This window comes from Pseudophryne corroboree, chromosome 3 (assembly GCF_028390025.1).
Source record: "Pseudophryne corroboree isolate aPseCor3 chromosome 3, aPseCor3.hap2, whole genome shotgun sequence".
NCBI classification, from domain to species: Eukaryota; Metazoa; Chordata; class Amphibia; order Anura; family Myobatrachidae; genus Pseudophryne; species Pseudophryne corroboree.
The window spans coordinates 75,419,831-75,434,370 of record NC_086446.1 but is presented as its reverse complement, the minus strand read 5'-3'; positions in this window follow the sequence as shown (position 1 = coordinate 75,434,370).

Below are 14,540 nucleotides of genomic sequence, written 5' to 3'. Positions count from 1 at the left end.
CGTTGGGTTTGTTAGTCAGAAAAGCGCACCCTAGTTTGTGAAGATACTCCCTTCGAGCTCGCACCTTGAAAAAGGTGAGGGAGTATCTAGAATCCATCTTACAAACATGTTGGTTGTGGCTGTGTTTTATTGATACAATTTTATATCTTGAATTGTGTACCAAAATTCATATGTTCAAATATATGTTATTAAAAAAAACTTTTTATTAATTAGCCTGTTGGCCTCTTGTTTGGGTGACTTTTTGGTGAGGGGTGTCTGTTACAGGTCTCCAGATCTAAACATCCTCCAGTCTACATTTTCCGACGAAATAAACGCTGGAAGATTTGTGTAACTACATTTCATTATTAGCGCACTTGGGAATTTATGTTTTCTCTGTATGTTTTTGAGGTTTTCCAACAAAGACCTCTCCCAGTGTGCCGCTCCTGAGTTGGCGCAAGATAAAGATACTTTTGTGTATTAGTTTAAACTTATTTTACTTTCAGTACAATTTTCTAAAGTGCACTCACTACCTGGAACAACATCAGAAGTACTGCTAGACAGGCTTAACAGGGCTTTGGGAACATTATAGATACATTATCGGGAACATTTCAGTCTGGCTAAACAAATTAACTTTTAGACTCTGGGAGCACTGCCAGATGGTCTAGTTATAATTGTTACAGCAGGAAAAGGCACAATTTTGAAACAAGCACTGTCTGTCAAAGTGAAGTATTGTAGCCAGTGGAAACCTTCCAGACAGTACATGTAAACTTAAAACTGGCTTTTAAGAAATTGCAAAAAGGCACAAGGATATTTGTGTCATCATACATTTACAGTACTTGGTGATCTTAGCATTCAATGGGGGGAATTCAAATGTTTGAAAAGTCAGTTGGGTGTCTGTTTTTTCCTATCTAATAGACAGGAAAAAACAGACACCCAGCCGACTTTTCAAACATTTGAATTCCCCCCTAAGTATAAACAAGTAGCATTTAAAGTGGACATTAACTTTGTGCCTAAAGCGCCTATATGAATACATACATTAAGGGTTGTGTAAAAGGACTGCAGTATTTCACATAAGTTGAATTTATGCACAAATGTATGTATGTATATTACTAAAGTCATTATTTCAACTAATGTATGTATAAGAGGAGGTGTGTCATGCATGACATCTAATTAAGTACCCGGGCGTTCACCTTGGAAATTTTTTTTCCCAGCCTAGGGTGAATTTAGGTAGCTACCTAAAAGGTAAAGGTAATTTTTGTAATGCATGCAGATATTCTGAATAGGTCATAGGGGGTATTAGAAGGAAAAGTTTATTAAATTGTAACTTCCTGTCACATTACAGTCTTGTTAGCATTGTACATACAGTACTTTATTCCAATTAAATATTATCACATTTATTTAACAAAAAACATAGGGGGTAATTCAGACTGGATTGCGGCAGTGATTGCAGTATGAACTACTGTGTGGAGTGTGCACGCGCGGCAGCCGTACAGCGTGTGCGCACCCTGGAAGGCCAGCGAGATGCTGTCAGCATCTCATTGGCAGCGATCGCCTCTGCCTGATTGACAGGCAGAGGTGGTACCGAGGTGGGACGGGGCACTGTCCGGACAATGAAGGCATGCATTGACCATTAGTGGGGCAGTCCACGGTGGCTGCATGATGTCACACACAGCTGCTACAACCCAGTACGCGGTCAGTAGCTCCCTGACAGTGCACAGGAGCTGCACTGGCAGGGAGCTGCTTGTCAGGAACAAAAGCATTGCCACCAAGCAATGCTTTTGAACATGTGCAGGAAGGGGGGTAGGGCCTGACATGCGGGGCGGACTAGCCCTGTGCTGGGCATCCCCTACATGTCAGAGTAACTGATTGTAGATGTGCTAAATTTAGCAATCAACTAAAATCAACTCTGAATTACCCCCATAGTGTAAGAGTGGTAATATTCTGATTAGCACAGGGAATAAATTGTAGTATAAATTGCTGTCCCAACCTAGGGGTTACAACAATGTTCTTCTATTAACCATGGTCAAGAACTGCTGCTACTGGTGGCTGACTTACTTTGTAACAAACAGTTTTCTCATCATCAACATCCTCATTAGCATTAGAGAAACAAATATCCCCCTCATCTTTTTGCACTTCCACAATAGCATGCTCAATTTCTATGGGCCTAATTCAGCCCTGATCGCTGCTGCAAAGCGGCGATTTTTAGCTAAATGCGCACGTGCAAAGTAATGAGTGCACACATACAAAATGGGGCGTGAAGTTGGGCGTGTAGTGGGGGTGTATGTCATGGGCTGCAGGTGGGGTTTTCGCACGTCTGCAAAGCAATTCTCTGTCACTGCACACTGAGCATTTGCAGATACCGAGTAAGTCTAGGGCTGCGGACAGCATTCGAATGCCCAACATAGGTGTCCTGCTATCGATCTTCCTGCAAATAATAGCAGGATCACACACACCCTGTTTTCAATCCAAATGCCTCAACACCTCATTACATCTCTAGATCTCTGTGAAATGGTATGTAGCCTGTCATTCTCTGGATATGTGCAACACACAATCTTCACTGTTATTTGCTTACAACTACCACATGTGTACTACACATGTAATACATGTGTGTTTAAGAACAACATTGTAAACATTACACTCTTACAACCAGGGGTTAAAGTTGGGGGGAACGAGGTGGAACTGAGTTCCACCACCTGTAATGGTAGGGGGAACTAGTTCCACCACCTCCATTGCCCTGTACAGTAATTCCAACTGAAAAACTTCCCCAACAGCTATATCAATAGATGATGCAGGCGGAGCTAGTGTTACTGATGATATGCAGCCACCTCTCCCTTCCTCAGGTCCTTGTGGCTCCATGTTCCTCCTCCATCTGCTGGAGGGACACAGACAGTGAACTACTGGAGTCACAGAGGCAGAGATGTGTATAAGTGGCACTAGTGAGGTCATTATGTGTAAGGAAGAACTACTACTGTGGGCATTTTGTATATTAGCGGTACTTCTATGTGTTCAAGTGGCACTACTGTGGTCAGTATGTGTAAGGGGCACAACAACTGTAGGCATTATGTATAAGGGGCACTACTTCTGTGGAAATTGTGTATAAGGGGCACTACTGCGTGGCATAACATGTATAAAGGGTACCATTGTGTAGTGCAATGTTAATTAAGGGCACTACTGAATGACGTAACCTGTATAAGGGGCATTACTATGTTGTGTAATATGAATCAGGGGCACAACATGCAGTGTAATGTGAACAAGATTGTGCTACTGTGTGGTGTAATTTGAATTGGGGGTACTATTATGTGACCATGCTGCTTCTTTGTGAGATCAATTTCCCTTTATAAAGTATGGGAAGTAGGGCACTAAGTTACAGTATGCAGGGGGGTGCCGAAAACACTAGCACTGGCTACATTTAATGTGGTGGGGGGAGGGTAAGGGTAGGTGGAGAGGTACTGTAAATGAGTTCCACCACTTCTCCAGGACCACTTTAAGCCCTGCTTACAACAGATTAACTCATTTTTAAATCCCTGTTTGTGTTTTCACATTGCTTTGAGCTGACTTTCAAACTGCTGTGTGCAATCTAAATAGACTTGCTATATGCACTTCCTCCCACCTACATGCCATGTTTTCTAAACCAATACTTCACTTGTGTTAGTCATATTGCACCTCATTGTACCTCACTGCAAGTGTTGCCATAATGTACCTCACTCATGCTTCAATAAAAGAACAAACAATATATACAGTAGTAGAAGGGTCAACCAAAAATAAATATTTTTGGCTTTGTTTTTGTCACAAAAAGTCAAATTTCCCCATAATATTAAACAAAAAATATTATACAAAGAATCTCTTTGATCAAAGACAAAAAACTTATTTTTTAAACAAGATAAACACAACAGCAAGCACTTGGCTGTGCAGAGGATGAAGAAGCAGGACCCAGTACCCAGTCTAGCCAATCTCGGGCATCATGGGAGAAGAAGAATCAACCCCCATTTGGCAGGAGGGAGTTGGAGATTCTCGTTCCAAAAGCCAAAAAAAATATGGGGGCAGGAACTGTTAGGAACACATCTGGCAAGAAATCTCAGCGTCTGCCTCTTGTTTTTGCCAGCTGAAGGGGATTCTGGGTATTGGCTTCTGCGGGTTGACCTGTGAGGGGCTTGGCCAGAGAGGTTTTGTTCCTAGCCAGGGCTGGGCAGGTAAAGTAGACTCCCTGAGAGTCTGAGCATGTACTGTAGGGATGCAATGGCCTGCAGCCCTTGGGCTACGAGGCCTAGAAGGAGGGTTAGCTTATGCATACCGTTGCCAATAGTGGAGGTGAAGAGCATCTGTTGCTGGAAAAGCTAATTTCTTTCCCCGTGTTGGTATATTTGCAACAAAAGCTCTTGGAGGTTTGATTGGGGGGGCTTCAGTGTGTTCTTGGTGTGGTGGTTATTCCAGGCCACCCTCAGACAGAGAATCCAACACACCCTCCCCAGGCTGCACCTCCTGTTCTGTAAATGTGTTTGGGAAAAAAAAAATTAGTAATGCCATTTGGAATGCACATTAAATTGAGTTACATATTACTAACATAATAACCTGGCTCAGCATATGGAGCTTCAAGGGCAGGCACGTTTGTGTCCATATGAAACACGCCTCTCACCTCCTCATCGGCCAGGCAGTCCAAGGTCTGCTCCTCCAAGGTAGAGTACTCCAGACTCTCAGGGAGTCTGACCCCACCTGTTCCCCTCGCATGCTGCCACCATGCAGATATCTTCCCCTTCAGCCGGCACTTGAAGTCTGCCCATCTAAAAAATTTAAGAAATCTTAAGCACACCTATTCATCATCTGTTTGTGCAGTTAATAAACTAAACAGTCTTTACAAGTTTCTGATACAGTCTGTAATATTATGGCCATCATCTTTTAAACGCAAAACACACACAAAAATATAGTAAAACAAAACTAAAGCAACGATTGAACTATTTCAAATCATTATGAAAAACAAAATGCCTACATTACATTACTTAGGCCTACTTGTCCTTGTACCCATACTACTCTCCTAAAGTGATTTTCAGGATGCACATACCATCTTTTAACCTTCTGAGGTGTCCATACGATGGTGGCCTCCACATTTATTGTGTGATCTGTGATCTCCCGCCAGATGTGTTCCTTTGTTACTTTACCCATATTTTGGGGGCCAAAGTAGATTCTCTCCCTGGCTTATGGAACGAGAATCTCCAACTCCCTCCTGCCTAATGGGGGTTGTCTCTTCTTCTGCTTTGATGCCTGAGATTAGCTAGACTGGGTACTGGGTCCTGCTTCTACATCCTCTGCACAGCTAGGTACTTGCAGCTGTTGTGGATCAGCTGGCAGCTGGAGTTGTGCTGCCTGCAGCTGCTGTCGCTGAAGTGCTGCTTGCCATTGTCTAACAGCTATTCTATATAAATATTCACAGAAATTGGCATTCAATCTCCTCATACACCTCTCTGTGGGATCCATGGTACATAACCACGCTGCATACGGAACTGGGGGTGCGGTTTTTATACATGCGAATGCACGCTTACCGATACATGCTCAGGTGATGTATACACAATTTAGAAAATATGACTGATTGGATGCCTTGTTTAAGGAGGTGCTAGCCAGCTGTGTATTGAGGGTGATGGTGAGCAAGAGAGAAGCTGTGTGGTCTTGTCCTGAAGGTGTAAGTGTAAATATGTATTATTAGTGTGTGTTAATATGCATATGGCTGTGTAATAATGTAACACTGTAATAATGTAATGATGTATCCTGTAGGCTGTAATTGAATTTCTCTTTCTCTCCCTGCTGGTAAGTAAATGGTGGGGTTTGCAGTGGTGTATTGCGTTTGCATGGTGTGGTATTCATACATGCATAATGTATATTTTAAAGGTACATGAAGTTACGTTGTTATTTGGCTGGAGTTGGCATTTTTTCTTTTGGATTTTCACCTTCCTTTCTTTCTCTTCTGGTAAGTATATGGTGGGGTTTGAAGTGATGTGTTTTTTTGGCACAGTGTGTTGTGTTATTAATGTATGTATCATTTGTTTTTTTATCAAAGGCTGCGTGACTTTAAGTATTTTTTTCTGGCCAGAGTTGCCTTCTTTTGCGTTTTATCCTTCTATTTATTCTCTGCTGGTAAGTGTATGGTGGGGTTTGCGGAGGTGTGTTTTTCTGGCACTGTATCTTACATTTTTACATTTTTGCAGATTTTTGTTAATACTAAAACTTAATTATATTTCCTTCCTTCCTTTTGTTTTTGTTTTAGTTATGGAAAACACACCCAGGAAGTGCCCACGATTCACACGTGATTCGGCAATCAGGGATATGGCAAAAATTAACCATGTTGGAAGGCCATGACGTGGATTTTGGGTGAGTTTTTTGACATCATGTGTAAATGTGACTTTATGTGTAGGCTAACAAATTTATTTATGTGGCATTGCCGGCACATGACATCTTGCCCACAGGGCCAGGGGTTGGCCATTTCTGAGGGCCAATAAACAGACTCGGACATGCTACAAGTGAGTGAATTGTTGCACAATATTTCAGGCATGTTTTTTTTTTAAATAATCGTTATTTGGTTGTAATATAAAAACACATAATGTGCATTTTTTTGTATGTTTTTAAAATACCAATAGTTTTAATTTGCTGTCCAAGTTGATGTGCTTTACCAATATGATATCTGTTCTTTAGGTCGACAACACTTAGGTCGACACTCATTAGGTCGACAACTATTGTTCGACATGCATTAGGTATACATGGTATTTAGGTCGACATGGCCAATAGGTCTACATGGCCAAGGTCAACACATGAAAAGGACAACATGAGTGGTTCACATTTGTTTTAAGTTTGTGAATTTTTTCATAATTTACGATCCACATGGACTAAGATTTGGAATAGTAACCTGTCATGATGTTGCTAGGCTAAACACAATGGCCATAACCTTATTTTATTAACAATGTTTGTTTTATTGCATAAAAAAAATTATGACAATGATCCCTAGAATGTTTAGTTGAGAAGATACCAAGAAAAAGTGTGGTAAGTGATTGTGTTTTTATGGGTATGATTTGAAAACCTCCGCTACTGTGAACGAATCCACTCCATGATACACCATGTCAACTCCCATGTGCATCAATAAAGTTTATTTGTATTTATATGCATCATAGCTGTGGGCCAATCAACATATGGCAGACTGTATAAATATTAGCATTTCTGAAGAATACGCCATTGGCACCATGCGAGCTGCCGCATTTAGTATGAGGGAGCTGTGGTTCCTCACTTCCATAATGGACCGCCGCGTAGGCCGCATAGGCCCTTATGTATCAAATGCTCGTAAACATGCAGCCTGCGAAGAAGTAAAATGCAAACTGTGTGCTAGGGGCCGCACCAGGCAGACCATCATGCAATTAGAGAGGCGGTGGTCCGACCTCCGCCGGCGACAGCCTGGTTTGCTGGCACAACTATGCCAGCAAATACATCAACTTAAGTAATGCATACTGTAGCATTACCGAATATATCTGTGTGCGCATGAGTGTGTTTGTAGGTTCATATAAAAAAGATATAAAAATTTGCTACCATTAGTGTGTGTATGTTGTATGGCCTGTAGATAGTGTTAATGTGTGTATGTATGTATGTATGTATGTATGTATGTATGAATGCATGTTTGTGTGCATGTATACAGTAAGTGTGTGGGTTTTATTTTGACTAATTTTAAAAAAGTGGTTATTAATAACGTACATTTTGACAACAATTTTTTTTAGCATTTCTTTATTTAAATTAATGTTTAGAAAATACAGTAAATAAAAAATATTTAAAAGCAACAAGTGTGTTTGTAGTTAATCATAATGTATTTTAACTTTAATATAACTAAAAAAAGGGCCATTAAATTTAATGTTTGCATTCTAGAGTAGGCAGCAGTGCGAGTGGGCGGGTACGGGTGGGTATGGTGTACCCTTAAGAATTTAGCCGTGAGTACGCCGTACCCACCGCCGCCGGGCCGCCGCTCCCTCCCTCCGCTGCTCACCACTGCTGCTGCTGTGAGGGAAGGAGAGCGCAGCGTTCGCCTCTCCTGCCCCATAGTGTCTTCCTTCAATTCAGCACCGGCCCGTGAGCCAATTCAGCACCGGCCGCGAGCTTTGATTGGCTCACGGATCGGCACTGAATTGAAGGAAGACACCTGCACCGCCGCCAGAGACTGAGGGGCAGGGGAGGCGCAGGCTGCGCTCTCCTCACCTCACACACACACAGGACAGCAGCAGCAGCAGTGGTGAGCAGCAGGGGAAGGGGGGGCATGTATACCTGGCACTGGGGGCATTTCTGGCACTGGGGGGACATGTGTATCTGGCACTGGAGGCATATCTGACACTGAGGGCATATCTGGCACTAAGGGGACATGTGTATTTGGCACTGGGGGCATATCTGGCACTGCGGGGGACATGTGTATCTGGCACTGTGGGCATATCTGGCACTGTGGGGGACATGTGCATCTGCCACTGGGGGCATATCTGACACTGGACGGACATGTGTATCTGGCACTGGAGGCATATCTCGCACTGGGGGCATATCTGACACTGAGGGCATATCTGGCACTGGGGGCACATGTGTATCTGGCACTGGGGGCATATGGGGGGACATGTGTATCTGGCACTGTGAGGCAATGTATATCTGGCACTCTGGGGGCATTTGTGTATCTGGCACTGTGGGGCAATGTGTATCTGGCACTGTGGGGCAATGTATATCTGGCACTCTGGGGGCATTTGTGGATCTGGCACAGTGTGGCAATGTGTATCTGGCACTGTGGGGCAATGTATATCTGGCACTGTGGGGCAATGTATATCTGGCACTGTGGGGCAACGTGTATCTGGCACTATTGGGGTCATATGTGTTTCTGCCCCTCCCCCATATGTATACCACACCCCCATTTTCATTGGCCACGCCCCATTTGGCATTTGGTCACACCCATTTTTGACGCGCACCTTCGTCACGCGCACACAGTACCTATAAGACATTTTTTCTACTTGCACCACTGAGAGTAGGTAATGTGTATTTTAGCTGGGTAAGTGTCAAATGTTTAATAATGCCTTTTCAAAACTGTGTTCCACTCTCCTTAGGCAGAGCACAAAGGACTGAGAGGCAGCAACCCCAACCAGCACCATTTCAGCAGTTCAGTTTCTCCCCAACTCAGGCTCTGCCCCCCCCCCCCATAAACTTCATCCCCCCTCAAACTCCACCCCCCATCAAGCTCCATCCTCCCTCAAACTCCATCCCCTCCTCAAACTTCACCCCCTTCTCGAGCTGCCTACCCCTTTCAAGCCCCTTCCCCCATCCAACCTCCCTCCCCATTTCAAGACCCTTCCCCCATCCAGCCACCACCAGTGGAAGAAGAGGAGGATGAGTGGGCGCCTATGGTTGAAAGTAAGCACATTTTTTAAAATGTACTTTTAGGTAGCTTTCTTATTCTGTTTTTTTTATAGCACAACATATTCCATTTAACTTTACAATTGGTAGCAAACTGGGTCATAACAGACATAGAGGTAGGAAGGTCCTGCTCCCATTAAATAAAATATATGGTATTAGGAAAAATATACAATGCTAGTAACTATTTGTAGCACTATCATAGTGGCCTCAATACATTGCAAAGACGGTCCTGATGTCATTGTCATTACATATGAATGCTTTAGAAAGTAATGTGGGTGGTTCTTGAATTTGTTAGCCTTGCATGAAGAAGTGAATTTACAGGGTATGCAGGGAAAATGTAAGCCTACAGGACAGTCTTATAATGTGTGGGAGGACATTACATGGGGTGGGGTAGTGGGTGAAGAAAGTCCAGTGAAGAGGTGGAGTTGGGTTATTTTTTTAGATAAGGGAAGATATTTCTTATTTATGAGATATGTATTTTAATATTTGGATTTATATGTGAGTCCAAGTTTTTTAAATAATTAATCCAGTAGCATATGTGAATACAATAGGGAGAATGACAAAGTCGTTGTGTTTAAAATGAACTTTGCGGTGGCATTATTCATGGATTGTAGTGTTGAGTATTTTATGAATTTTGCAATATGTTTGTAACTGTGTTTTTTTTCCTTTCCCCCCCCAATTATTACAGACCCTGATGTTGGAGAGCATAATGAAGTGATCCGGATGGAGCTGCTAGCCATGCAGTCCCATATCCTGGCCCTGCTGGCCAATGTGAACCATTTGTTACATTTATTTTTATTTATTTTTATTTTATTATTGTTTGAAATGGTTTTTTTTGTTTAAAAAAGTAAACTTTTACAAAATACCTATTGTGTGGTGTTTTTACTAAACATAATCTTATATAGTTTTATGTGTCTATTTTCTATGTCATCTATCCTCTGTTTTTGTATACTGTATGTGTCTATTTTTCAATTTTCAACATTTAATTTATGTGTCTTTACCGACTTTGCTTTTTTTTTTTTTTTTTGGGGGGGGGGGGGTTAACAACAAATACTAAATATTTTTTATACATAGTACTTTTAAATAGTATTGAGTGTATTGTGCAAATAGGACATAATGGATATTGGATATTATATTGATATGTTTGCTGCCTTAATTGCTGAATGTCATTGAGCAATTAGATTGACAAACTCTTCAATTTGCAATGTTTGATCACTTAATTGTTCAATCACATTTCCATTCCTTAGGTTTTTTTACTTTAGGGGGGCAAAAAACCAACTTTGTGCGATTATTTGCTAAGTAGTGATCGCTACGCACATGTACGATAACTCTTCAGATAGTGGTGCTGCGACTCGCAGCTATGCGAACGCATCGCTCACCTGCGTTGCAGAATCGTAACCACCTCTTTTTTGCACTGTTGCACTTTTTGTGCAGCCGTGCAAAATAGGCAGGTTTTTATGTGTGAGCGCACACGTGTGATGAGTTCGCATTATGCGATCGGCTGCGTGCGAATACATACAGCAGCAATCAGGTCTGAATGAGGCCCTACGTCAAGATCTTTACTTGTATTGCTCAACCCCACATTTGCAGAGGATGCAGAAATGGTGAAAGAGGGTTGTCTTCAAATACAGTGTCAGAAATGTCAAACTCACACATAGCACTTGTGGATACCCTTAGACTCTCCACAGAGATTTGTGAAGTTTGTGAAGACACCGTTTGTTCTTCAGCCTTAGGGTGGGATGTAACGCCACCTGAGTTCAGCAGCCATGCGGGATGCCGGCTAAATTCAGCTGTTTTTTTTAAAGTGACAATCAATTATAAGGCAAAACCATACTGGTGCGGCATGAATGGGGGGCGGAGGCGGCCAAACGGGGGCGTGTCGGGGGTGTGATCATGGTGGCTGCGTGACATCACATGCAGCCGCCGCGATCGTGAACACGGCGGCGGTGCTCCTGCAGGCATAGCTAAGCTGTCTTCAAGGAGCCCTCAATAACAGACATTTTTGTTGAGCAGATTTGTAAAAACAATTATATATATCCGCTAAAAAAATAAATTATTGCTGCTTTAAAAAACTCTATGGGTGGGATGTAGCTTCAAAATGTGATTGAAGATCCAGACAGATCTCTCCCAGCACTGCCCACTGCGGCGCACATTATTCTGCTCATGTGCAGAAGGACTGCTGGGACATAGCCCCCTCCCTTTTATGCACCCAAGAAGTATTACTAAATTGATTGAGCAGCTATCATTTTGTATTGCAGTCCTTCTATTGCAAAGGGCAGCTCTTATCGGGAGAGCTGTCCTTTGCGATTTTAATCACATTTCTAGGTACAAAGAGTGTTTACCCAATAAGTTGCGAGATGTATCACATTGCGCCCCTCTGTATATGTGGAAAGGCCCTGCCCACTTTTTGTGACAAAAAAATACAGGGCTTATGTGGACTGCCATCAGATTTAAATGTGACGGAGTCAGACAGCAATGGATGCTATGCAGTATGTGATGAAACACGATCTAACCAGTACAGCCTTTGCTGCAAAACTAAAAGCTACAGTAAGAAAGACTAATCAATGAGAAAGAATTCTCCACTGTGCTTTAATGTAGCAGTGAGAAAATGATTTATGCTAAAAGCATAAAGATCGCATCAGTAAATATATGAGGTTTAAATAATACTTAACCCTCTCACCACCATCTGTAGTTGTCCCCCCTCCCAATCATTAGTAGGATGGCTGACATTGGTGGACTTTACCATAAGCATACCTAGCTACATCCCTGACCTTAGTGCCACTGTGCCCCAAACACTGGGGATAATGTGACATTGGTAAATGCTCAGGTGACTTGAAATTTTCCCTGTGGCTTTCAGCCAGTGGTTTAACCCTGAGCTACGCCCCTCCCCCCTCCGTTAGTTTGCCCACCCCTTGGAAGTGAATAAAGGGTCTGCTGCTAGAATTGCAAATATAGGGTGTTCATCTAGCACAAATAAAAAAAAACAGAATACATAAATAGATTATGCAACACTTGCTCCCTTGTTTATTTTTTTTTAAAGCAATGTTTTTATTGGAAAAATGTCGAGTAAACCAATACAGACAAAAAGGAAATGATGGTACAAAGCATTTCAGAATAACGTACAGGATATCCCATGGGATACAAAAAAAAAGAGGTACATCAACAGCACAAATGTCAACATAAATTTTCTGTATAAAAGAGAAGCTATGAAAGAGAAAAGGAAGGAGAATAGAAAGAAAAAGAAAAGCAGAGAGCTAAGAGAAGGGTGGGGGAGGGGGACCACCATGAAAAATTTCAGAAACAAACTCATATAATGAGGGTAAAAGACACGTTCATCATACATAAACAGAGTAAAAACCCGTACAACCATTTATAAGCATAAGTAATACAACTCCAAAGCAATATATCATACCCATGAAATAGAGGTTTTAGTGTAAGAGAACCATGGTTCCCAAATCCTTACATATTTATCTGGGGTGTAGTACGGCTGACCGGCGGTCTCCTGACCGCCTGTCAGCTTACCGACGCCGGGATCCCGGCAGCATACCGACGCCGGGATCCCGGCGGGGAGGGGCGAGTGCAGCAAGCCCCTTGCGGGCTCGCTGCGCTCGCCACGCTGCGCTCGCCATGCCACGGGTTCTATTCCCACTCTATGGGCGTCGTGGACACCCACGAGTGGAAATAGTCCCTGTTGGTCGGCATGCCGACCATCAGGACAGTGACCCGTCGGGCTGGTGGAGGAGGTCATGTGACTGTCGGTCAGCTGACCGGCGGTCACATGAATACCACCCATTTATCTGACCTACAGTATCATGTAAGGAAGCAGTAATTTTCTCCATCGTGGAGATATATCATATTTTGGACAATACCATTCTTATAGGGGGAGCAATGGACTTTTTCCAACATTTAGCTATCACACATCTGGCGGCATGGAGGATTTGGAGTACAAGCTTATTAGCAATACTATTTAAATCAGACAAAGGAAGGCCCAGCAAAGCCATCCAAGGTCCCAATGCCACCTGGGAACAAAGGATAGAACCAATAAGATTTTCAAAGAAAACAAATAATGAAGAAGGGGACTTATCCTGTGCTCCACAGTAGGTTACAGTTCAAGCGATTCCAGAGTTATTTGGAAACTCACATGGATGCCATACAAGAGAGGAAAATGTGTACATATGGTGAAGTACAATTTTAATAGGGCACATATGTAAAATACAATATTAAAACATTAAAAACATTCCAGCATTAGGTACATAGCAGCATATATGGTAGGACTGTAATGAGGGGTAGTAAAGAATTACCGGATGTGTAGAACTGTGAGCACAGTTCAAAGCCAGCTTGCGGGTTTAATTGGTTAAGGGAAACCCGGGAATCCCTTGTGCCACGCTGCACTGGAACGGTCGATTCGCCGCTGCTCCCCCACTAACGGTCCTGTGTCCACCAACGCGTTTCTACCTCTCACAGAGGTCTTTATCAAGGTATTTTGAAGGAAAGACAACACGTCTAAAGGATAATGCACAGGTATTTTTGCAAAAATTCACAGAGGTAATTGTAAGTAACCAACCAATAGATGAACTATAGTAAGGGCTAAGGGAAAGAAGGCCCTGGTCAAATTGGAACTAGGTTGGAGGTGCGCCACTAAGCTAAATTACAGTGTTTTTCTAAACGTTGTTAGTGTAAACCACTAGTGGGTTTATCACTAAAAGAAAGGCTTAGTGTGTGGCGCACTCTTTTGAAATATTAATACAGTATTAAAACATAACACTTATTCAATCTTTTAAAATAAATCTCTATAGCCAGGCAAAGCAAATCATCTAAAAGCCTGAGAGTGCAAGGTAATAAAATATTAACCCTAAAATCAAAATACTATGATGATAATAATTCTACAATAGGGTTAAAGTAAATGAAATATTGAACTACAAATATTAATAAAATAAACAGAGAATTTTTAAACAAGCTGTGTGAGTATTTATTCAGAAATTATCAATGCTAATAGGCTATTAATTCAAGGAATTCATAATCTAGGCGACTCATTACATTAGTAGTCCCTTATGATTTCTAGGACACAGACTATTACAAGGCGAGGTTTGTACATAAAAGGATAGTGTGGAGGTATTGTAACATAACGCCATCTTTTACACCAGTCTACTGTTCAAGAC